This window comes from Labrus mixtus, chromosome 4 (genome assembly GCF_963584025.1).
Source record: "Labrus mixtus chromosome 4, fLabMix1.1, whole genome shotgun sequence".
NCBI lineage: Eukaryota > Metazoa > Chordata > Actinopteri > Labriformes > Labridae > Labrus > Labrus mixtus.
In genome coordinates this window covers 33455940-33479846 of record NC_083615.1, presented here as the reverse complement: position 1 = coordinate 33479846, position 23907 = coordinate 33455940, and positions in this window count along the sequence as shown.

Genomic DNA, 23907 nt, shown 5'->3' with positions numbered 1-23907 from the left:
CAAAAAAGTTGAAAATTTTCATGAAAAGATTTCGGCTACAAAAAAGTTGAAAATTTTCAAGAAAAGATTTCGGCTTCAAAAAAGTTGAAAATTTTCATGAAAAGATTTCGGCTTCAAAAAAGTTGAAAATTTTCACGACAGGATTTCGGCTTTAAAAAAGTCGAACATTTTCATGAAATATTTCAGCTTCAAAAAAGTTGAAAATTTTCATGAAAAGATTTCGGCTACAAAAAAGTTGAAAATTTTCATGAAAAGATTTCGGCTTCAAAAAAGTTGAAAATTTTCACGACAGGATTTCGGCTTTAAAAAAGTCGAACGTTTTCATGAAGTATTTCGGCTTCAAAAAAGTCGAACATTTTCATGAATTATTTCGGATTCAAAAAAGTTGAAAATTTTCATGAAAAGATTTTGGCTTCAAAAAAGCTGAAAATTTTCATGAAAAGATTTCGGGTTCAAAAAAAGTTTAAAATTTTCACGACAGGATTTCGGCTTTAAAAAAGTCGAACATGTTCATGAAGTATTTCAGCTTCAAAAAAGTTGAAAATTTTCATGAAAAGATTTCGGCTTCAAAAATGTTGAAAATTTTCAAGAAAAGATTTCGGCTTCAAAAAAGTTGGAAATTTTCATGAAAAGATTTCGGCTTCAAAAAAGTTAAAAATTTTCATGAAAAGATTTCAGCTTAAAAAAAGTTGAACATTTTCACGACAGGATTTCGGCTTTAAAAAAGTCGAACATTTTCATGAAGTATTTGGGCTTCAAAAAAGTTGAAAATTTTCACGACAGGATTTCGGCTTTAAAAAAGTCGAACATTTTCATGAAGTATTTCAGTTTCAAAAAAGTTGAAAATTTTCATGAAAAGATTTCGGCTACAAAAAAGTTGAACATTTTCATGAAAAGATTTCGGCTTCAAAAAAGTCGAACATTTTCACGACAGGATTTCGGCTTTAAAAAAGTCGAACGTTTTCATGAAGTATTTCGGCTTCAAAAAAGTCGAACATTTTCATGAAGTATTTGGGCTTCAAAAAAGTTGAAAATTTTCACGACAGGATTTCGGCTTTAAAAAAGTCGAACATTTTCATGAAGTATTTCAGCTTCAAAAAAGTTGAAAATTTTCACGAAAAGATTTCGGCTTCAAAAATGTTGAAAATTTTCAAGAAAAGATTTCGGCTTCAAAAAAGTTGGAAATTTTCATGAAAAGATTTCGGCTTCAAAAAAGTTGAAAATTTTCATGAAAAGATTTCAGCTTCAAAAAAGTTGAACATTTTCACGACAGGATTTCGGCTTTAAAAAAGTCGAACATTTTCATGAAGTATTTCAGCTTCAAAAAAGTTGAAAATTTTCATGAAAAGATTTCGGCTACAAAAAAGTTGAAAATTTTCAAGAAAAGATTTCGGCTTCAAAAAAGTTGAAAATTTTCATGAAAAGATTTCGGCTTCAAAAAAGTTGAAAATTTTCATGAAAAGATTTCGGCTTCAAAAAAGTTGAAAATTTTCACGACAGGTTTTCGGCTTTAAAAAAGTCGAACATTTTCATGAAGTATTTCGGCTTCAAAAAGGTTGAAAATTTTCACGACAGGATTTCGGCTTTAAAAAAGTCGAACATTTTCATGAAGTATTTCGGCTTCAAAAAAGTTGAACATTTTCATGAAGTTTTTGGGCTTCAAAAAAGTTGAAAATTTTCACGACAGGATTTCGGCTTTAAAAAAGTCGAACATTTTCATGAATATTTCAGCTTCAAAAAAGTTGAAAATTTTCATGAAAAGATTTTGGCTTCAAAAAAGTTGAAAATTTTCATGAAAAGATTTCGGCTTCAAAAAAGTTGAAAATTTTCACGACAGGATTTCGGCTTTAAAAAAGTCGAACATTTTCATGAATATTTCAGCTTCAAAAAAGTTGAAAATTTTCATGAAAAGATTTCGGCTTCAAAAAAGTTGAAAATTTTCATGAAGTATTTCGGCTTCAAAAAAGTTGAAAATTTTCACGACAGGATTTCGGCATTTAAAAAGTTGAACATTTTCATGAAGTATTTCAGATTCAAAAAAGTTGAAAATTTTCATGAAAAGATTTCGGCTTCAAAAAAGTTGAAAATTTTCATGAAAAGATTTCGGCTTCAAAAAAGTTGAAAATTTTCATGAAAAGATTTCGGCTTCAAAAAAGTTGAAAATTTTCACGACAGGATTTCGGCTTTAAAAAAGTCGAACATTTTCATGAAGTATTTCGGCTTCAAAAAATTTCAAAAATTTTCATGAAAAGATTTCGGATTCAAAAAAGTTGAAAATTTTCACGACAGGATTTCGGCTTTAAAAAAGTCGAACGTTTTCATGAAGTATTTCGGCTTCAAAAAAGTTGAAAATTTTCATGAAAAGATTTCGGCTTCAAAAAAGTTGAAAATTTTCATGAAAAGATTTCGGCTTCAAAAAAGTTGAAAATTTTCACGACAGGATTTCGGCTTTAAAAAAGTCGAACATTTTCATGAAGTATTTCGGCTTCAAAAAGGTTGAAAATTTTCACGACAGGATTTCGGCTTTAAAAAAGTCGAACATTTTCATGAAGTATTTCGGCTTTAAAAAAGTTGAACATTTTCATGAAGTATTTGGGCTTCAAAAAAGTTGAAAATTTTCATGAAAAGATTTCGGCTTCAAAAAAGTTAAAAATTTTCACGACAGGATTTCGGCTTTAAAAAAGTCGAACATTTTCATGAAGTATTTCAGCTTCAAAAAAGTTGAAAATTTTCATGAAAAGATTTCGGTTTCAAAAAGTTGAAAATTTTCACGACAGGATTTCGGCTTTAAAAAAGTCGAACATTTTCATGAAGTATTTCAGCTTCAAAAAAGTTGAAAATTTTCATGAAAAGATTTCGGCTACAAAAAAGTTGAAAATTTACATGAAAAGATTTCGGCTTCAAAAAAGTTGAAAATTTTCACGACAGGATTTCGGCTTTAAAAAAGTCGAACGTTTTCATGAAGTATTTCGGCTTCAAAAAAGTCGAACATTTTCATGAAGTATTTGGGCTTCAAAAAAGTTGAAAATTTTCACGACAGTATTTCAGCTTCAAAAAAGTTGAAAATTTTCACGAAAAGATTTCGGCTTCAAAAATGTTGAAAATTTTCACGACAGGATTTCGGCTTTAAAAAAGTCGAACATTTTCATGAAATATTTCAGCTTCAAAAAAGTTGAAAATTTTCATGAAAAGATTTCGGCTACAAAAAAGTTGAAAATTTTCATGAAAAGATTTCGGCTTCAAAAAAGTTGAAAATTTTCACGACAGGATTTCGGCTTTAAAAAAGTCGAACGTTTTCATGAAGTATTTCGGCTTCAAAAAAGTCGAACATTTTCATGAAGTATTTCGGATTCAAAAAAGTTGAAAATTTTCATGAAAAGATTTTGGCTTCAAAAAAGCTGAAAATTTTCATGAAAAGATTTCGGGTTCAAAAAAAGTTGAAAATTTTCACGACAGGATTTCGGCTTTAAAAAAGTCGAACATGTTCATGAAGTATTTCAGCTTCAAAAAAGTTGAAAATTTTCATGAAAAGATTTCGGCTTCAAAAATGTTGAAAATTTTCATGAAGTATTTCGGCTTCAAAAAAGTTGGAAATTTTCATGAAAAGATTTCGGCTACAAAAAAGTTGAAAATTTTCAAGAAAAGATTTCGGCTTCAAAAAAGTTGAAAATTTTCATGAAAAGATTTCGGCTTCAAAAATGTTGAAAATTTTCATGAAAAGATTTCGGCTTCAAAAAAGTTGAAAATTTTCACGACAGGATTTCGGCTTTAAAAAAGTCGAACATTTTCATGAAGTATTTCGGCTTCAAAAAGGTTGAAAATTTTCACGACAGGATTTCGGCTTTAAAAAAGTCGAACATTTTCATGAATATTTCAGCTTCAAAAAAGTTGAAAATTTTCATGAAAAGATTTCGGCTTCAAAAAAGTTGAACATTTTCATGAAGTATTTCGGCTTCAAAAAAGTTGAAAATTTTCAAGACAGGATTTCGGCATTAAAAAAGTCGAACATTTTCATGAAGTATTTCAGATTCAAAAAAGTTGAAAATTTTCATGAAAAGATTTCGGCTTCAAAAAAGTTGAAAATTTTCATGAAAAGATTTCGGCTTCAAAAAAGTTGAAAATTTTCATGAAAAGATTTCGGCTTCAAAAAAGTTGAAAATTTTCACGACAGGATTTCGGCTTTAAAAAAGTCGAACATTTTCATGAAGTATTTCGGCTTCAAAAAATTTCAAAAATTTTCATGAAAAGATTTCGGATTCAAAAAAGTTGAAAATTTTCACGACAGGATTTCGGCTTTAAAAAAGTCGAACGTTTTCATGAAGTATTTCGGCTTCAAAAAAGTTGAAAATTTTCATGAAAAGATTTCGGCTTTAAAAAAGTCGAACGTTTTCATGAAGTATTTCGGCTTCAAAAAAGTTGAAAATTTTCATGAAAAGATTTTGGCTTCAAAAAAGTTGAAAATTTTCATGAAAAGATTTCGGCTTCAAAAAAGTTGAAAATTTTCACGACAGGATTTCGGCTTTAAAAAAGTCGAACATTTTCATGAAGTATTTCGGCTTCAAAAAGGTTGAAAATTTTCACGACAGGATTTCGGCTTTAAAAAAGTCGAACATTTTCATGAAGTATTTCGGCTTTAAAAAAGTCGAACATTTTCATGAAGTATTTGGGCTTCAAAAAAGTTGAAAATTTTCATGAAAAGATTTCGGTTTCAAAAAAGTTGAAAATTTTCACGACAGAATTTCGGCTTTAAAAAAGTCGAACATTTTCATGAAGTATTTCAGCTTCAAAAAAGTTGAAAATTTTCATGAAAAGATTTCGGCTACAAAAAAGTTGAAAATTTTCATGAAAAGATTTGGGCTTCAAAAAAGTTGAAAATTTTCACACCAGGATTTCGGCTTTAAAAAAGTCGAACATTTTCATGAAGTATTTCAGCTTCAAAAAAGTTGAAAATTTTCATGAAAAGATTTCGGCTTCAAAAAAGTTGAAAATTTTCACGAAAAGATTTCGGCTTCAAAAAAGTTGAAAATTTTCACGACAGGATTTCGGCTTTAAAAAAGTCGAACATTTTCATGAAGTATTTCGGATTCAAAAAAGTTGAAAATTTTCACGACAGGATTTCGGCGTTAAAAAAGTCGAACATTTTCATGAAAAGATTTCGGCTACAAAGAAGTTGAAAATTTTCATGAAAAGATTTCGGCTTCAAAAAAGTTGAAAATTTTCACGAAAAGATTTCGGCTTCAAAAAAGTTGAAAATTTTCATGAAAAGATTTCGGTTTCAAAAAAGTTGAAAATTTTCACGACAAGATTTCGGCTTTAAAAAAGTCGAACATTTTCATGAAATATTTCAGCTTCAAAAAAGTTGAAAATTTTCATGAAAAGATTTCGGCTACAAAAAAGTTGAAAATTTTCATGAAAAGATTTCGGCTTCAAAAAAGTTGAAAATTTTCATGAAGTATTTCGGCTTCAAAAAAGTTGAAAATTTTCACGACAGGATTTCGGCATTAAAAAAGTCGAACATTTTCATGAAGTATTTCAGATTCAAAAAAGTTGAAAATTTTCATGAAAAGATTTCGGCTTCAAAAAAGTTGAAAATTTTCATGAAAAGATTTCGGCTTCAAAAAAGTTGAAAATTTTCATGAAAAGATTTCGGCTTCAAAAAAGTTGAAAATTTTCACGACAGGATTTCGGCTTTAAAAAAGTCGAAACATTTTCATGAAGTATTTCGGCTTCAAAAAGGTTGAAAATTTTCACGACAGGATTTCGGCTTTAAAAAAGTCGAACATTTTCATGAAGTATTTCGGCTTTAAAAAAGTCGAACATTTTCATGAAGTATTTGGGCTTCAAAAAAGTTGAAAATTTTCATGAAAAGATTTCGGTTTCAAAAAAGTTGAAAATTTTCACGACAAAATTTCGGCTTTAAAAAAGTCGAACATTTTCATGAAGTATTTCAGCTTCAAAAAAGTTGAAAATTTTCATGAAAAGATTTCGGCTACAAAAAAGTTGAAAATTTTCATGAAAAGATTTGGGCTTCAAAAAAGTTGAAAATTTTCACGACAGGATTTCGGCTTTAAAAAAGTCGAACATTTTCATGAAGTATTTCGGCTTTAAAAAAGTCGAACATTTTCATGAAGTATTTGGGCTTCAAAAAAGTTGAAAATTTTCATGAAAAGATTTCGGTTTCAAAAAAGTTGAAAATTTTCACGACAGAATTTCGGCTTTAAAAAAGTCGAACATTTTCATGAAGTATTTCAGCTTCAAAAAAGTTGAAAATTTTCATGAAAAGATTTCGGCTTCAAAAAAGTTGAAAATTTTCACGAAAAGATTTCGGCTTCAAAAAAGTTGAAAATTTTCACGACAGGATTTCGGCTTTAAAAAAGTCGAACATTTTCATGAAGTATTTCGGATTCAAAAAAGTTGAAAATTTTCACGACAGGATTTCGGCGTTAAAAAAGTCGAACATTTTCATGAAAAGATTTCGGCTACAAAGAAGTTGAAAATTTTCATGAAAAGATTTCGGCTTCAAAAAAGTTGAAAATTTTCACGAAAAGATTTCGGCTTCAAAAAAGTTGAAAATTTTCATGAAAAGATTTCGGTTTCAAAAAAGTTGAAAATTTTCACGACAAGATTTCGGCTTTAAAAAAGTCGAACATTTTCATGAAATATTTCAGCTTCAAAAAAGTTGAAAATTTTCATGAAAAGATTTCGGCTACAAAAAAGTTGAAAATTTTCATGAAAAGATTTCGGCTTCAAAAAAGTTGAAAATTTTCATGAAGTATTTCGGCTTCAAAAAAGTTGAAAATTTTCACGACAGGATTTCGGCATTAAAAAAGTCGAACATTTTCATGAAGTATTTCAGATTCAAAAAAGTTGAAAATTTTCATGAAAAGATTTCGGCTTCAAAAAAGTTGAAAATTTTCATGAAAAGATTTCGGCTTCAAAAAAGTTGAAAATTTTCATGAAAAGATTTCGGCTTCAAAAAAGTTGAAAATTTTCACGACAGGATTTCGGCTTTAAAAAAGTCGAAACATTTTCATGAAGTATTTCGGCTTCAAAAAGGTTGAAAATTTTCACGACAGGATTTCGGCTTTAAAAAAGTCGAACATTTTCATGAAGTATTTCGGCTTTAAAAAAGTCGAACATTTTCATGAAGTATTTGGGCTTCAAAAAAGTTGAAAATTTTCATGAAAAGATTTCGGTTTCAAAAAAGTTGAAAATTTTCACGACAGAATTTCGGCTTTAAAAAAGTCGAACATTTTCATGAAGTATTTCAGCTTCAAAAAAGTTGAAAATTTTCATGAAAAGATTTCGGCTACAAAAAAGTTGAAAATTTTCATGAAAAGATTTGGGCTTCAAAAAAGTTGAAAATTTTCACACCAGGATTTCGGCTTTAAAAAAGTCGAACATTTTCATGAAGTATTTCAGCTTCAAAAAAGTTGAAAATTTTCATGAAAAGATTTCGGCTTCAAAAAAGTTGAAAATTTTCACGAAAAGATTTCGGCTTCAAAAAAGTTGAAAATTTTCACGACAGGATTTCGGCTTTAAAAAAGTCGAACATTTTCATGAAGTATTTCGGATTCAAAAAAGTTGAAAATTTTCACGACAGGATTTCGGCGTTAAAAAAGTCGAACATTTTCATGAAAAGATTTCGGCTACAAAGAAGTTGAAAATTTTCATGAAAAGATTTCGGCTTCAAAAAAGTTGAAAATTTTCACGAAAAGATTTCGGCTTCAAAAAAGTTGAAAATTTTCATGAAAAGATTTCGGTTTCAAAAAAGTTGAAAATTTTCACGACAAGATTTCGGCTTTAAAAAAGTCGAACATTTTCATGAAATATTTCAGCTTCAAAAAAGTTGAAAATTTTCATGAAAAGATTTCGGCTTCAAAAAAGTTGAAAATTTTCACGACAGGATTTCGGCTTTAAAAAAGTCGAACATTTTCATGAAGTATTTCGGCTTCAAAAAGGTTGAAAATTTTCACGACAGGATTTCGGCTTTAAAAAAGTCGAACATTTTCATGAAGTATTTCGGCTTTAAAAAAGTCGAACATTTTCATGAAGTATTTGGGCTTCACAAAAGTTGAAAATTTTCATGAAAAGATTTCGGTTTCAAAAAAGTTGAAAATTTTCACGACAGAATTTCGGCTTTAAAAAAGTCGAACATTTTCATGAAGTATTTCAGCTTCAAAAAAGTTGAAAATTTTCATGAAAAGATTTCGGCTACAAAAAAGTTGAAAATTTTCATGAAAAGATTTGGGCTTCAAAAAAGTTGAAAATTTTCACACCAGGATTTCGGCTTTAAAAAAGTCGAACATTTTCATGAAGTATTTCAGCTTCAAAAAAGTTGAAAATTTTCATGAAAAGATTTCGGCTTCAAAAAAGTTGAAAATTTTCACGAAAAGATTTCGGCTTCAAAAAAGTTGAAAATTTTCACGACAGGATTTCGGCTTTAAAAAAGTCGAACATTTTCATGAAGTATTTCGGATTCAAAAAAGTTGAAAATTTTCACGACAGGATTTCGGCGTTAAAAAAGTCGAACATTTTCATGAAAAGATTTCGGCTACAAAGAAGTTGAAAATTTTCATGAAAAGATTTCGGCTTCAAAAAAGTTGAAAATTTTCACGAAAAGATTTCGGCTTCAAAAAAGTTGAAAATTTTCATGAAAAGATTTCGGTTTCAAAAAAGTTGAAAATTTTCACGACAAGATTTCGGCTTTAAAAAAGTCGAACATTTTCATGAAATATTTCAGCTTCAAAAAAGTTGAAAATTTTCATGAAAAGATTTCGGCTACAAAAAAGTTGAAAATTTTCATGAAAAGATTTCGGCTTCAAAAAAGTTGAAAATTTTCACGACAGGATTTCGGTTTTAAAAAAGTCGAACGTTTTCATGAAGTATTTCGGCTTCAAAAAAGTCGAACATTTTCATGAAGTATTTCGGATTCAAAAAAGTTGAAAATTTTCATGAAAAGATTTCGGTTTCAAAAAAGTTGAAAATTTTCACGACAGAATTTCGGCTTTAAAAAAGTCGAACATTTTCATGAAGTATTTCAGCTTCAAAAAAGTTGAAAATTTTCATGAAAAGATTTCGGTTTCAAAAAAGTTGAAAATTTTCACGACAGGATTTCGGCTTTAAAAAAGTCGAACATTTTCATGAAGTATTTCAGCTTCAAAAAAGTTGAAAATTTTCATGAAAAGATTTCGGCTTCAAAAAAGTTGAAAATTTTCACGACAGGATTTCGGCTTTAAAAAAGTCGAACATTTTCATGAAATATTTCAGCTTCAAAAAAGTTGAAAATTTTCATGAAAAGATTTCGGCTTCAAAAAAGTTGAAAATTTTCACGACAGGATTTCGGCTTTAAAAAAGTCGAACATTTTCATGAAGTATTTCGGCTTCAAAAAATTTCAAAAATTTTCATGAAAAGATTTCGGATTCAAAAAAGTTGAAAATTTTCACGACAGGATTTCGGCTTTAAAAAAGTCGAACGTTTTCATGAAGTATTTCGGCTTCAAAAAAGTTGAAAATTTTCATGAAAAGATTTCGGCTTTAAAAAAGTCGAACGTTTTCATGAAGTATTTCGGCTTCAAAAAAGTTGAAAATTTTCATGAAAAGATTTTGGCTTCAAAAAAGTTGAAAATTTTCATGAAAAGATTTCGGCTTCAAAAAAGTTGAAAATTTTCACGACAGGATTTCGGCTTTAAAAAAGTCGAACATTTTCATGAAGTATTTCGGCTTCAAAAAGGTTGAAAATTTTCACGACAGGATTTCGGCTTTAAAAAAGTCGAACATTTTCATGAAGTATTTCGGCTTTAAAAAAGTCGAACATTTTCATGAAGTATTTGGGCTTCAAAAAAGTTGAAAATTTTCATGAAAAGATTTCGGTTTCAAAAAAGTTGAAAATTTTCACGACAGAATTTCGGCTTTAAAAAAGTCGAACATTTTCATGAAGTATTTCAGCTTCAAAAAAGTTGAAAATTTTCATGAAAAGATTTCGGCTACAAAAAAGTTGAAAATTTTCATGAAAAGATTTGGGCTTCAAAAAAGTTGAAAATTTTCACACCAGGATTTCGGCTTTAAAAAAGTCGAACATTTTCATGAAGTATTTCAGCTTCAAAAAAGTTGAAAATTTTCATGAAAAGATTTCGGCTTCAAAAAAGTTGAAAATTTTCACGAAAAGATTTCGGCTTCAAAAAAGTTGAAAATTTTCACGACAGGATTTCGGCTTTAAAAAAGTCGAACATTTTCATGAAGTATTTCGGATTCAAAAAAGTTGAAAATTTTCACGACAGGATTTCGGCGTTAAAAAAGTCGAACATTTTCATGAAAAGATTTCGGCTACAAAGAAGTTGAAAATTTTCATGAAAAGATTTCGGCTTCAAAAAAGTTGAAAATTTTCACGAAAAGATTTCGGCTTCAAAAAAGTTGAAAATTTTCATGAAAAGATTTCGGTTTCAAAAAAGTTGAAAATTTTCACGACAAGATTTCGGCTTTAAAAAAGTCGAACATTTTCATGAAATATTTCAGCTTCAAAAAAGTTGAAAATTTTCATGAAAAGATTTCGGCTACAAAAAAGTTGAAAATTTTCATGAAAAGATTTCGGCTTCAAAAAAGTTGAAAATTTTCATGAAGTATTTCGGCTTCAAAAAAGTTGAAAATTTTCACGACAGGATTTCGGCATTAAAAAAGTCGAACATTTTCATGAAGTATTTCAGATTCAAAAAAGTTGAAAATTTTCATGAAAAGATTTCGGCTTCAAAAAAGTTGAAAATTTTCATGAAAAGATTTCGGCTTCAAAAAAGTTGAAAATTTTCATGAAAAGATTTCGGCTTCAAAAAAGTTGAAAATTTTCACGACAGGATTTCGGCTTTAAAAAAGTCGAAACATTTTCATGAAGTATTTCGGCTTCAAAAAGGTTGAAAATTTTCACGACAGGATTTCGGCTTTAAAAAAGTCGAACATTTTCATGAAGTATTTCGGCTTTAAAAAAGTCGAACATTTTCATGAAGTATTTGGGCTTCAAAAAAGTTGAAAATTTTCATGAAAAGATTTCGGTTTCAAAAAAGTTGAAAATTTTCACGACAGAATTTCGGCTTTAAAAAAGTCGAACATTTTCATGAAGTATTTCAGCTTCAAAAAAGTTGAAAATTTTCATGAAAAGATTTCGGCTACAAAAAAGTTGAAAATTTTCATGAAAAGATTTGGGCTTCAAAAAAGTTGAAAATTTTCACGACAGGATTTCGGCTTTAAAAAAGTCGAACATTTTCATGAAGTATTTCGGCTTTAAAAAAGTCGAACATTTTCATGAAGTATTTGGGCTTCAAAAAAGTTGAAAATTTTCATGAAAAGATTTCGGTTTCAAAAAAGTTGAAAATTTTCACGACAGAATTTCGGCTTTAAAAAAGTCGAACATTTTCATGAAGTATTTCAGCTTCAAAAAAGTTGAAAATTTTCATGAAAAGATTTCGGCTTCAAAAAAGTTGAAAATTTTCACGAAAAGATTTCGGCTTCAAAAAAGTTGAAAATTTTCACGACAGGATTTCGGCTTTAAAAAAGTCGAACATTTTCATGAAGTATTTCGGATTCAAAAAAGTTGAAAATTTTCACGACAGGATTTCGGCGTTAAAAAAGTCGAACATTTTCATGAAAAGATTTCGGCTACAAAGAAGTTGAAAATTTTCATGAAAAGATTTCGGCTTCAAAAAAGTTGAAAATTTTCACGAAAAGATTTCGGCTTCAAAAAAGTTGAAAATTTTCATGAAAAGATTTCGGTTTCAAAAAAGTTGAAAATTTTCACGACAAGATTTCGGCTTTAAAAAAGTCGAACATTTTCATGAAATATTTCAGCTTCAAAAAAGTTGAAAATTTTCATGAAAAGATTTCGGCTACAAAAAAGTTGAAAATTTTCATGAAAAGATTTCGGCTTCAAAAAAGTTGAAAATTTTCATGAAGTATTTCGGCTTCAAAAAAGTTGAAAATTTTCACGACAGGATTTCGGCATTAAAAAAGTCGAACATTTTCATGAAGTATTTCAGATTCAAAAAAGTTGAAAATTTTCATGAAAAGATTTCGGCTTCAAAAAAGTTGAAAATTTTCATGAAAAGATTTCGGCTTCAAAAAAGTTGAAAATTTTCATGAAAAGATTTCGGCTTCAAAAAAGTTGAAAATTTTCACGACAGGATTTCGGCTTTAAAAAAGTCGAAACATTTTCATGAAGTATTTCGGCTTCAAAAAGGTTGAAAATTTTCACGACAGGATTTCGGCTTTAAAAAAGTCGAACATTTTCATGAAGTATTTCGGCTTTAAAAAAGTCGAACATTTTCATGAAGTATTTGGGCTTCAAAAAAGTTGAAAATTTTCATGAAAAGATTTCGGTTTCAAAAAAGTTGAAAATTTTCACGACAGAATTTCGGCTTTAAAAAAGTCGAACATTTTCATGAAGTATTTCAGCTTCAAAAAAGTTGAAAATTTTCATGAAAAGATTTCGGCTACAAAAAAGTTGAAAATTTTCATGAAAAGATTTGGGCTTCAAAAAAGTTGAAAATTTTCACACCAGGATTTCGGCTTTAAAAAAGTCGAACATTTTCATGAAGTATTTCAGCTTCAAAAAAGTTGAAAATTTTCATGAAAAGATTTCGGCTTCAAAAAAGTTGAAAATTTTCACGAAAAGATTTCGGCTTCAAAAAAGTTGAAAATTTTCACGACAGGATTTCGGCTTTAAAAAAGTCGAACATTTTCATGAAGTATTTCGGATTCAAAAAAGTTGAAAATTTTCACGACAGGATTTCGGCGTTAAAAAAGTCGAACATTTTCATGAAAAGATTTCGGCTACAAAGAAGTTGAAAATTTTCATGAAAAGATTTCGGCTTCAAAAAAGTTGAAAATTTTCACGAAAAGATTTCGGCTTCAAAAAAGTTGAAAATTTTCATGAAAAGATTTCGGTTTCAAAAAAGTTGAAAATTTTCACGACAAGATTTCGGCTTTAAAAAAGTCGAACATTTTCATGAAATATTTCAGCTTCAAAAAAGTTGAAAATTTTCATGAAAAGATTTCGGCTTCAAAAAAGTTGAAAATTTTCACGACAGGATTTCGGCTTTAAAAAAGTCGAACATTTTCATGAAGTATTTCGGCTTCAAAAAGGTTGAAAATTTTCACGACAGGATTTCGGCTTTAAAAAAGTCGAACATTTTCATGAAGTATTTCGGCTTTAAAAAAGTCGAACATTTTCATGAAGTATTTGGGCTTCACAAAAGTTGAAAATTTTCATGAAAAGATTTCGGTTTCAAAAAAGTTGAAAATTTTCACGACAGAATTTCGGCTTTAAAAAAGTCGAACATTTTCATGAAGTATTTCAGCTTCAAAAAAGTTGAAAATTTTCATGAAAAGATTTCGGCTACAAAAAAGTTGAAAATTTTCATGAAAAGATTTGGGCTTCAAAAAAGTTGAAAATTTTCACACCAGGATTTCGGCTTTAAAAAAGTCGAACATTTTCATGAAGTATTTCAGCTTCAAAAAAGTTGAAAATTTTCATGAAAAGATTTCGGCTTCAAAAAAGTTGAAAATTTTCACGAAAAGATTTCGGCTTCAAAAAAGTTGAAAATTTTCACGACAGGATTTCGGCTTTAAAAAAGTCGAACATTTTCATGAAGTATTTCGGATTCAAAAAAGTTGAAAATTTTCACGACAGGATTTCGGCGTTAAAAAAGTCGAACATTTTCATGAAAAGATTTCGGCTACAAAGAAGTTGAAAATTTTCATGAAAAGATTTCGGCTTCAAAAAAGTTGAAAATTTTCACGAAAAGATTTCGGCTTCAAAAAAGTTGAAAATTTTCATGAAAAGATTTCGGTTTCAAAAAAGTTGAAAATTTTCACGACAAGATTTCGGCTTTAAAAAAGTCGAACATTTTCATGAAATATTTCAGCTTCAAAAAAGTTGAAAATTTTCATGAAAAGATTTCGGCTACAAAAAAGTTGAAAATTTTCATGAAAAGATTTCGGCTTCAAAAAAGTTGAAAATTTTCACGACAGGATTTCGGTTTTAAAAAAGTCGAACGTTTTCATGAAGTATTTCGGCTTCAAAAAAGTCGAACATTTTCATGAAGTATTTCGGATTCAAAAAAGTTGAAAATTTTCATGAAAAGATTTCGGTTTCAAAAAAGTTGAAAATTTTCACGACAGAATTTCGGCTTTAAAAAAGTCGAACATTTTCATGAAGTATTTCAGCTTCAAAAAAGTTGAAAATTTTCATGAAAAGATTTCGGTTTCAAAAAAGTTGAAAATTTTCACGACAGGATTTCGGCTTTAAAAAAGTCGAACATTTTCATGAAGTATTTCAGCTTCAAAAAAGTTGAAAATTTTCATGAAAAGATTTCGGCTTCAAAAAAGTTGAAAATTTTCACGACAGGATTTCGGCTTTAAAAAAGTCGAACATTTTCATGAAATATTTCAGCTTCAAAAAAGTTGAAAATTTTCATGAAAAGATTTCGGCTTCAAAAAAGTTGAAAATTTTCACGACAGGATTTCGGCTTTAAAAAAGTCGAACATTTTCATGAAGTATTTCGGCTTCAAAAAGGTTGAAAATTTTCACGACAGGATTTCGGCTTTAAAAAAGTCGAACATTTTCATGAAGTATTTCGGCTTTAAAAAAGTCGAACATTTTCATGAAGTATTTGGGCTTCACAAAAGTTGAAAATTTTCATGAAAAGATTTCGGTTTCAAAAAAGTTGAAAATTTTCACGACAGAATTTCGGCTTTAAAAAAGTCGAACATTTTCATGAAGTATTTCAGCTTCAAAAAAGTTGAAAATTTTCATGAAAAGATTTCGGCTACAAAAAAGTTGAAAATTTTCATGAAAAGATTTGGGCTTCAAAAAAGTTGAAAATTTTCACACCAGGATTTCGGCTTTAAAAAAGTCGAACATTTTCATGAAGTATTTCAGCTTCAAAAAAGTTGAAAATTTTCATGAAAAGATTTCGGCTTCAAAAAAGTTGAAAATTTTCACGAGAAGATTTCGGCTTCAAAAAAGTTGAAAATTTTCACGACAGGATTTCGGCTTTAAAAAAGTCGAACATTTTCATGAAGTATTTCGGATTCAAAAAAGTTGAAAATTTTCACGACAGGATTTCGGCGTTAAAAAAGTCGAACATTTTCATGAAAAGATTTCGGCTACAAAGAAGTTGAAAATTTTCATGAAAAGATTTCGGCTTCAAAAAAGTTGAAAATTTTCACGAAAAGATTTCGGCTTCAAAAAAGTTGAAAATTTTCATGAAAAGATTTCGGTTTCAAAAAAGTTGAAAATTTTCACGACAAGATTTCGGCTTTAAAAAAGTCGAACATTTTCATGAAGTATTTCAGCTTCAAAAAAGTTGAAAATTTTCATGAAAAGATTTCGGCTACAAAAAAGTTGAAAATTTTCATGAAAAGATTTCGGCTTCAAAAAAGTTGAAAATTTTCACGACAGGATTTCGGTTTTAAAAAAGTCGAACGTTTTCATGAAGTATTTCGGCTTCAAAAAAGTCGAACATTTTCATGAAGTATTTCGGATTCAAAAAAGTTGAAAATTTTCATGAAAAGATTTCGGTTTCAAAAAAGTTGAAAATTTTCACGACAGAATTTCGGCTTTAAAAAAGTCGAACATTTTCATGAAGTATTTCAGCTTCAAAAAAGTTGAAAATTTTCATGAAAAGATTTCGGTTTCAAAAAAGTTGAAAATTTTCACGACAGGATTTCGGCTTTAAAAAAGTCGAACATTTTCATGAAGTATTTCAGCTTCAAAAAAGTTGAAAATTTTCATGAAAAGATTTCGGCTTCAAAAAAGTTGAAAATTTTCACGACAGGATTTCGGCTTTAAAAAAGTCGAACATATTCATGAAGTATTTCGGCTTCAAAAAGGTTGAAAATTTTCACGACAGGATTTCGGCTTTAAAAAAGTCGAACATTTTCATGAAGTATTTCGGCTTTAAAAAAGTCGAACATTTTCATGAAGTATTTGGGCTTCAAAAAAGTTGAAAATTTTCATGAAAAGATTTCGGTTTCAAAAAAGTTGAAAATTTTCACGACAGAATTTCGGCTTTAAAAAAGTCGAACATTTTCATGAAGTATTTCGGCTTCAAAAAAGTTGAAAATTTTCACGACAGGATTTCGGCATTAAAAAAGTCGAACATTTTCATGAAGTATTTCAGATTCAAAAAAGTTGAAAATTTTCATGAAAAGATTTCGGCTTCAAAAAAGTTGAAAATTTTCATGAAAAGATTTCGGCTTCAAAAAAGTTGAAAATTTTCATGAAAAGATTTCGGCTTCAAAAAAGTTGAAAATTTTCACGACAGGATTTCGGCTTTAAAAAAGTCGAACATTTTCATGAAGTATTTCGGCTTCAAAAAGGTTGAAAATTTTCACGACAGGATTTCGGCTTTAAAAAAGTCGAACATTTTCATGAAGTATTTCGGCTTTAAAAAAGTCGAACATTTTCATGAAGTATTTGGGCTTCAAAAAAGTTGAAAATTTTCATGAAAAGATTTCGGTTTCAAAAAAGTTGAAAATTTTCACGACAGAATTTCGGCTTTAAAAAAGTCGAACATTTTCATGAAGTATTTCAGCTTCAAAAAAGTTGAAAATTTTCATGAAAAGATTTCGGCTACAAAAAAGTTGAAAATTTTCATAAAAAGATTTGGGCTTCAAAAAAGTTGAAAATTTTCACACCAGGATTTCGGCTTTAAAAAAAGTCGAACATTTTCATGAAATATTTCAGCTTCAAAAAAGTTGAAAATTTTCATGAAAAGATTTCGGCTTCAAAAAAGTTGAAAATTTTCACGACAGGATTTCGGCTTTAAAAAAGTCGAACATTTTCATGAAGTATTTCGGCTTCAAAAAGGTTGAAAATTTTCACGACAGGATTTCGGCTTTAAAAAAGTCGAACATTTTCATGAAGTATTTCGGCTTTAAAAAAGTCGAACATTTTCATGAAGTATTTGGGCTTCACAAAAGTTGAAAATTTTCATGAAAAGATTTCGGTTTCAAAAAAGTTGAAAATTTTCACGACAGAATTTCGGCTTTAAAAAAGTCGAACATTTTCATGAAGTATTTCAGCTTCAAAAAAGTTGAAAATTTTCATGAAAAGATTTCGGCTACAAAAAAGTTGAAAATTTTCATGAAAAGATTTGGGCTTCAAAAAAGTTGAAAATTTTCACACCAGGATTTCGGCTTTAAAAAAGTCGAACATTTTCATGAAGTATTTCAGCTTCAAAAAAGTTGAAAATTTTCATGAAAAGATTTCGGTTTCAAAAAAGTTGAAAATTTTCACGACAAGATTTCGGCTTTAAAAAAGTCGAACATTTTCATGAAATATTTCAGCTTCAAAAAAGTTGAAAATTTTCATGAAAAGATTTCGGCTTCAAAAAAGTTGAAAATTTTCACGACAGGATTTCGGCTTTAAAAAAGTCGAACATTTTCATGAAGTATTTCGGCTTCAAAAAGGTTGAAAATTTTCACGACAGGATTTCGGCTTTAAAAAAGTCGAACATTTTCATGAAGTATTTCGGCTTTAAAAAAGTCGAACATTTTCATGAAGTATTTGGGCTTCACAAAAGTTGAAAATTTTCATGAAAAGATTTCGGTTTCAAAAAAGTTGAAAATTTTCACGACAGAATTTCGGCTTTAAAAAAGTCGAACATTTTCATGAAGTATTTCAGCTTCAAAAAAGTTGAAAATTTTCATGAAAAGATTTCGGCTACAAAAAAGTTGAAAATTTTCATGAAAAGATTTGGGCTTCAAAAAAGTTGAAAATTTTCACACCAGGATTTCGGCTTTAAAAAAGTCGAACATTTTCATGAAGTATTTCAGCTTCAAAAAAGTTGAAAATTTTCATGAAAAGATTTCGGCTTCAAAAAAGTTGAAAATTTTCACGAAAAGATTTCGGCTTCAAAAAAGTTGAAAATTTTCACGACAGGATTTCGGCTTTAAAAAAGTCGAACATTTTCATGAAGTATTTCGGATTCAAAAAAGTTGAAAATTTTCACGACAGGATTTCGGCGTTAAAAAAGTCGAACATTTTCATGAAAAGATTTCGGCTACAAAGAAGTTGAAAATTTTCATGAAAAGATTTCGGCTTCAAAAAAGTTGAAAATTTTCACGAAAAGATTTCGGCTTCAAAAAAGTTGAAAATTTTCATGAAAAGATTTCGGTTTCAAAAAAGTTGAAAATTTTCACGACAAGATTTCGGCTTTAAAAAAGTCGAACATTTTCATGAAATATTTCAGCTTCAAAAAAGTTGAAAATTTTCATGAAAAGATTTCGGCTACAAAAAAGTTGAAAATTTTCATGAAAAGATTTCGGCTTCAAAAAAGTTGAAAATTTTCACGACAGGATTTCGGTTTTAAAAAAGTCGAACGTTTTCATGAAGTATTTCGGCTTCAAAAAAGTCGAACATTTTCATGAAGTATTTCGGATTCAAAAAAGTTGAAAATTTTCATGAAAAGATTTCGGTTTCAAAAAAGTTGAAAATTTTCACGACAGAATTTCGGCTTTAAAAAAGTCGAACATTTTCATGAAGTATTTCAGCTTCAAAAAAGTTGAAAATTTTCATGAAAAGATTTCGGTTTCAAAAAAGTTGAAAATTTTCACGACAGGATTTCGGCTTTAAAAAAGTCGAACATTTTCATGAAGTATTTCAGCTTCAAAAAAGTTGAAAATTTTCATGAAAAGATTTCGGCTTCAAAAAAGTTGAAAATTTTCACGACAGGATTTCGGCTTTAAAAAAGTCGAACATTTTCATGAAATATTTCAGCTTCAAAAAAGTTGAAAATTTTCATGAAAAGATTTCGGCTTCAAAAAAGTTGAAAATTTTCACGACAGGATTTCGGCTTTAAAAAAGTCGAACATTTTCATGAAGTATTTCGGCTTCAAAAAGGTTGAAAATTTTCACGACAGGATTTCGGCTTTAAAAAAGTCGAACATTTTCATGAAGTATTTCGGCTTTAAAAAAGTCGAACATTTTCATGAAGTATTTGGGCTTCACAAAAGTTGAAAATTTTCATGAAAAGATTTCGGTTTCAAAAAAGTTGAAAATTTTCACGACAGAATTTCGGCTTTAAAAAAGTCGAACATTTTCATGAAGTATTTCAGCTTCAAAAAAGTTGAAAATTTTCATGAAAAGATTTCGGCTACAAAAAAGTTGAAAATTTTCATGAAAAGATTTGGGCTTCAAAAAAGTTGAAAATTTTCACACCAGGATTTCGGCTTTAAAAAAGTCGAACATTTTCATGAAGTATTTCAGCTTCAAAAAAGTTGAAAATTTTCATGAAAAGATTTCGGCTTCAAAAAAGTTGAAAATTTTCACGAGAAGATTTCGGCTTCAAAAAAGTTGAAAATTTTCACGACAGGATTTCGGCTTTAAAAAAGTCGAACATTTTCATGAAGTATTTCGGATTCAAAAAAGTTGAAAATTTTCACGACAGGATTTCGGCGTTAAAAAAGTCGAACATTTTCATGAAAAGATTTCGGCTACAAAGAAGTTGAAAATTTTCATGAAAAGATTTCGGCTTCAAAAAAGTTGAAAATTTTCACGAAAAGATTTCGGCTTCAAAAAAGTTGAAAATTTTCATGAAAAGATTTCGGTTTCAAAAAAGTTGAAAATTTTCACGACAAGATTTCGGCTTTAAAAAAGTCGAACATTTTCATGAAGTATTTCAGCTTCAAAAAAGTTGAAAATTTTCATGAAAAGATTTCGGCTACAAAAAAGTTGAAAATTTTCATGAAAAGATTTCGGCTTCAAAAAAGTTGAAAATTTTCACGACAGGATTTCGGTTTTAAAAAAGTCGAACGTTTTCATGAAGTATTTCGGCTTCAAAAAAGTCGAACATTTTCATGAAGTATTTCGGATTCAAAAAAGTTGAAAATTTTCATGAAAAGATTTCGGTTTCAAAAAAGTTGAAAATTTTCACGACAGAATTTCGGCTTTAAAAAAGTCGAACATTTTCATGAAGTATTTCAGCTTCAAAAAAGTTGAAAATTTTCATGAAAAGATTTCGGTTTCAAAAAAGTTGAAAATTTTCACGACAGGATTTCGGCTTTAAAAAAGTCGAACATTTTCATGAAGTATTTCAGCTTCAAAAAAGTTGAAAATTTTCATGAAAAGATTTCGGCTTCAAAAAAGTTGAAAATTTTCACGACAGGATTTCGGCTTTAAAAAAGTCGAACATTTTCATGAAGTATTTCGGCTTCAAAAAGGTTGAAAATTTTCACGACAGGATTTCGGCTTTAAAAAAGTCGAACATTTTCATGAAGTATTTCGGCTTTAAAAAAGTCGAACATTTTCATGAAGTATTTGGGCTTCAAAAAAGTTGAAAATTTTCATGAAAAGATTTCGGTTTCAAAAAAGTTGAAAATTTTCACGACAGAATTTCGGCTTTAAAAAAGTCGAACATTTTCATGAAGTATTTCGGCTTCAAAAAAGTTGAAAATTTTCACGACAGGATTTCGGCATTAAAAAAGTCGAACATTTTCATGAAGTATTTCAGATTCAAAAAAGTTGAAAATTTTCATGAAAAGATTTCGGCTTCAAAAAAGTTGAAAATTTTCATGAAAAGATTTCGGCTTCAAAAAAGTTGAAAATTTTCATGAAAAGATTTCGGCTTCAAAAAAGTTGAAAATTTTCACGACAGGATTTCGGCTTTAAAAAAGTCGAACATTTTCATGAAGTATTTCGGCTTCAAAAAGGTTGAAAATTTTCACGACAGGATTTCGGCTTTAAAAAAGTCGAACATTTTCATGAAGTATTTCGGCTTTAAAAAAGTCGAACATTTTCATGAAGTATTTGGGCTTCAAAAAAGTTGAAAATTTTCATGAAAAGATTTCGGTTTCAAAAAAGTTGAAAATTTTCACGACAGAATTTCGGCTTTAAAAAAGTCGAACATTTTCATGAAGTATTTCAGCTTCAAAAAAGTTGAAAATTTTCATGAAAAGATTTCGGCTACAAAAAAGTTGAAAATTTTCATAAAAAGATTTGGGCTTCAAAAAAGTTGAAAATTTTCACACCAGGATTTCGGCTTTAAAAAAAGTCGAACATTTTCATGAAATATTTCAGCTTCAAAAAAGTTGAAAATTTTCATGAAAAGATTTCGGCTTCAAAAAAGTTGAAAATTTTCACGACAGGATTTCGGCTTTAAAAAAGTCGAACATTTTCATGAAGTATTTCGGCTTCAAAAAGGTTGAAAATTTTCACGACAGGATTTCGGCTTTAAAAAAGTCGAACATTTTCATGAAGTATTTCGGCTTTAAAAAAGTCGAACATTTTCATGAAGTATTTGGGCTTCACAAAAGTTGAAAATTTTCATGAAAAGATTTCGGTTTCAAAAAAGTTGAAAATTTTCACGACAGAATTTCGGCTATAAAAAAGTCGAACATTTTCATGAAGTATTTCAGCTTCAAAAAAGTTGAAAATTTTCATGAAAAGATTTCGGCTACAAAAAAGTTGAAAATTTTCATGAAAAGATTTGGGCTTCAAAAAAGTTGAAAATTTTCACACCAGGATTTCGGCTTTAAAAAAGTCGAACATTTTCATGAAGTATTTCAGCTTCAAAAAAGTTGAAAATTTTCATGAAAAGATTTCGGCTTCAAAAAAGTTGAAAATTTTCACGAAAAGATTTCGGCTTCAAAAAAGTTGAAAATTTTCACGACAGGATTTCGGCTTTAAAAAAGTCGAACATTTTCATGAAGTATTTCGGATTCAAAAAAGTTGAAAATTTTCACGACAGGATTTCGGCGTTAAAAAAGTCGAACATTTTCATGAAAAGATTTCGGCTACAAAGAAGTTGAAAATTTTCTTGAAAAGATTTCGGCTTCAAAAAAGTTGAAAATTTTCACGAAAAGATTTCGGCTTCGAAAAAGTTGAAAATTTTCATGAAAAGATTTCGGTTTCAAAAAAGTTGAAAATTTTCACGACAGGATTTCGGCTTTAAAAAAGTCGAACATTTTCATGAAGTATTTCAGCTTCAAAAAAGTTGAAAATTTTCATGAAAAGATTTCGGCTTCAAAAAAGTTGAAAATTTTCACGACAGGATTTCGGCTTTAAAAAAGTCGAACATTTTCATGAAATATTTCAGCTTCAAAAAAGTTGAAAATTTTCATGAAAAGATTTCGGCTTCAAAAAAGTTGAAAATTTTCACGACAGGATTTCGGCTTTAAAAAAGTCGAACATTTTCATGAAGTATTTCGGCTTCAAAAAGGTTGAAAATTTTCACGACAGGATTTCGGCTTTAAAAAAGTCGAACATTTTCATGAAGTATTTCGGCTTTAAAAAAGTCGAACATTTTCATGAAGTATTTGGGCTTCACAAAAGTTGAAAATTTTCATGAAAAGATTTCGGTTTCAAAAAAGTTGAAAATTTTCACGACAGAATTTCGGCTTTAAAAAAGTCGAACATTTTCATGAAGTATTTCAGCTTCAAAAAAGTTGAAAATTTTCATGAAAAGATTTCGGCTACAAAAAAGTTGAAAATTTTCATGAAAAGATTTGGGCTTCAAAAAAGTTGAAAATTTTCACACCAGGATTTCGGCTTTAAAAAAGTCGAACATTTTCATGAAGTATTTCAGCTTCAAAAAAGTTGAAAATTTTCATGAAAAGATTTCGGCTTCAAAAAAGTTGAAAATTTTCACGAGAAGATTTCGGCTTCAAAAAAGTTGAAAATTTTCACGACAGGATTTCGGCTTTAAAAAAGTCGAACATTTTCATGAAGTATTTCGGATTCAAAAAAGTTGAAAATTTTCACGACAGGATTTCGGCGTTAAAAAAGTCGAACATTTTCATGAAAAGATTTCGGCTACAAAGAAGTTGAAAATTTTCATGAAAAGATTTCGGCTTCAAAAAAGTTGAAAATTTTCACGAAAAGATTTCGGCTTCAAAAAAGTTGAAAATTTTCATGAAAAGATTTCGGTTTCAAAAAAGTTGAAAATTTTCACGACAAGATTTCGGCTTTAAAAAAGTCGAACATTTTCATGAAGTATTTCAGCTTCAAAAAAGTTGAAAATTTTCATGAAAAGATTTCGGCTACAAAAAAGTTGAAAATTTTCATGAAAAGATTTCGGCTTCAAAAAAGTTGAAAATTTTCACGACAGGATTTCGGTTTTAAAAAAGTCGAACGTTTTCATGAAGTATTTCGGCTTCAAAAAAGTCGAACATTTTCATGAAGTATTTCGGATTCAAAAAAGTTGAAAATTTTCATGAAAAGATTTCGGTTTCAAAAAAGTTGAAAATTTTCACGACAGAATTTCGGCTTTAAAAAAGTCGAACATTTTCATGAAGTATTTCAGCTTCAAAAAAGTTGAAAATTTTCATGAAAAGATTTCGGTTTCAAAAAAGTTGAAAATTTTCACGACAGGATTTCGGCTTTAAAAAAGTCGAACATTTTCATGAAGTATTTCAGCTTCAAAAAAGTTGAAAATTTTCATGAAAAGATTTCGGCTTCAAAAAAGTTGAAAATTTTCACGACAGGATTTCGGCTTTAAAAAAGTCGAACATTTTCATGAAGTATTTCGGCTTCAAAAAGGTTGAAAATTTTCACGACAGGATTTCGGCTTTAAAAAAGTCGAACATTTTCATGAAGTATTTCGGCTTTAAAAAAGTCGAACATTTTCATGAAGTATTTGGGCTTCAAAAAAGTTGAAAATTTTCATGAAAAGATTTCGGTTTCAAAAAAGTTGAAAATTTTCACGACAGAATTTCGGCTTTAAAAAAGTCGAACATTTTCATGAAGTATTTCGGCTTCAAAAAAGTTGAAAATTTTCACGACAGGATTTCGGCATTAAAAAAGTCGAACATTTTCATGAAGTATTTCAGATTCAAAAAAGTTGAAAATTTTCATGAAAAGATTTCGGCTTCAAAAAAGTTGAAAATTTTCATGAAAAGATTTCGGCTTCAAAAAAGTTG